The sequence below is a fragment of the Equus przewalskii genome, chromosome 19 (assembly GCF_037783145.1).
Source record: "Equus przewalskii isolate Varuska chromosome 19, EquPr2, whole genome shotgun sequence".
In the NCBI taxonomy this organism is placed as follows: domain Eukaryota; kingdom Metazoa; phylum Chordata; class Mammalia; order Perissodactyla; family Equidae; genus Equus; species Equus przewalskii.
In genome coordinates, this window is record NC_091849.1 from 43,786,504 (window position 1) to 43,789,004 (window position 2,501).

Genomic DNA, 2,501 nt, shown 5'->3' on the forward strand with positions numbered 1-2,501 from the left:
GGACCTCAACGACCCAGCCCATCTGGGCCCACTGTCCCATGCCCTGCTCCCTGCCCCACTGAGCCTGGCCCCTGTCCCCAGGCACCACTTAGCCCCTGGGAATTTCAGAAGTAGTCCACATTCCATAAATGTTTCTTAAGAGAGCCCTTCCCCACCCCCCTCACCCCCAAAAAGAACACCTCTTCCCTTAACGCTGGCATTAGGAGACACTGTGATAACAGAAGGAGGGGAAGGAGGAAGGTCTCAGGCTGGAAGAGCTCCATAGAGGACACCTCAGCAGACCTCCCCGAAGGCCTGTGCAGCTGCTGCTGACAGATAGAGAAACAACGTCCTGGACCTGCCTCCCCATCCCAGGCCCCTGACTTTGCTTCTGTGGCCTCTCAGCTTCCCTGGGGAGAGAGAAGGGAGGGGCCCACAGACTTATATTATGGAACACCTACTGTGCACCGAGAGTTAGACATCGATGACCCACAGACCCTGCGATTGAATCACGGAGGCTGCTGTGATGCGCTGAGGTTAATACGCAGCCCAAGGTCGCACACCCGGGTCAGCCCTGCATCTTCAGCCTAGAGGGCAGGAGCCGCCTGCATCCTGAGGCCTCAGAAGCATCTTTGCAAGCTCTGACTCATTTTTCTTCTTCCAGAAGACAGAACTGGCAGCATCCACAGCCCACTGTCCTCAGAGGCCCGGCCCAGAGGCTCGGCACCGGCGGTGTGTCTCAGCTTAATGCCGGGCAGCCTCCTGTGCCAAGATCAGACCTGCCGGGGAGGAGGTGTCCGGGAGAGGGCTGGGGGGTCCAAACCCTCCTCATGCCTCCCGCTCTCTCCATCCCAGCTGATGGCCAAGATGCTTGAAGCTGTTGTGCCGAAATGAAGTAAAGAACATTCATGCCTTATTACCAAGCTGCATAGCAACGACTCTGTAAATGATTAAATATGTATCAGATTCACTTCACTGTAAGTCTGATTTAATTACAACACTAAAATTCTCCATACATATATTCCATTTTTATAGGTTCTTATTTGTTGAGTATGGTCATTTGCTCAAAATAAATTGAGGGAACACTGTTTATATATGCCAGTTTCAGAGCCAGGAGAGAAAAGCTGATGTTTATGCAAGATGTGATTATAAAATAATGACTATGTTTTTTCAGCAAACAGACTAGGACTCCAAAGACATTCCACTGCAAAGCTCCATCCTGTTCCAGGGACGTTGCCATTGCTCAAGTACCTTGTGGCATCTCTTCTGGAATCGCCTTCAGAGTCCATCTGTGTGGGCTCCATGGAAGAAAAATAAACCACTCCGCCCCACCTCGTTATTGACCGAAAAATTCTATTACCCAGTTTGATTACTCACCTAATTCCCCAGGATTGGCCTCAAATGGCTTTCAATTGCTCCTAAATATCAGATCAACTCTCAAATGACGAGAACTAGCAACCTTTGAAGGACATTTCCAAGAATGCTGAGCAGGCCCTGGGAGCAATTCCAAAAGAATTGAGAGCCAGGCGGGTTGGAGCGCGAGGCCGGCGTGGAGCCGAGCCTAAGAGGACGGGAGAGCTCTGAGCGATGAGGCGGACACTCTCCGATCTACTGAGCGCGTTTCCCACCTCACCCTTCTTTGGAGTCTCCCAGGAAGGGCAGGTGTGATGGTGATCACCCGACTGTGGATGAGGAATTGAAAGCCCAGAGGAAATCGTGTGTCCTGGGCGCACAGCTAGCAGACAAATCACAGAGTTGGGACTGGAAATCGAGGCTATGTGTGCCTGTGTGCACAGCGCCCACTGTCCCCCTATGTCCCACATGATCTCAGGAGGCAGAAACCAGTAGGCTGGGCTGCCTGGAGGAGAGGAGTCCTGTAGAGAAGAGGTGGGAGGCCGGGCTGAGGGCGGAGGGTGGGCTGGCATCTGGGAGGCCTTTGGAGCGGATTGAGGAGCATGGCAGAGACCGATGCTGTAGCAACTGGCCATAGACCACTGGTGGGGACAGTGCAGGGCCTACATCAGGACCTGGATGCTGACCCTGCAGGCCGGCTCAGCAAACCTCTGCCCCAACCAGCCTTCTCGAATTCAAGCGCCTCTTGCAGCCAGAGTTTTGCCGATGGTCCCGGTTATACCATGTGGCAGTCACATGTGAGGTGTGGAAGGTGCCAGTGAGCAATGTGTGGTGGTGGCTGGGTGTGGGAATGTCAGATCCCCCGGAGGAGGTATTTTTTTCTTCTGGAACCATCCTGACTGTCCCCAACAGCATAGGTGTGGAATTTCCGCTGAAATTGTCCTGTGGTGTGGTGGGGGGTTCCTTCAGTCTGTACTGTTCCTGGCTTGATTCCTTGGCTTTCCAAGAAATTTTACAAACTCCCCAATACTCCCTAATAAATCCCTTCACCTGTAAACCAGCTAAAGTGGACTCTTGTCTGCAACTTGAACCAACCAAGCTCCCTGGGCACGCCATCCTTCTGTTTCACTGCACAGATGTGCTCTTTCCTTCTAACGATTTATTCAGCA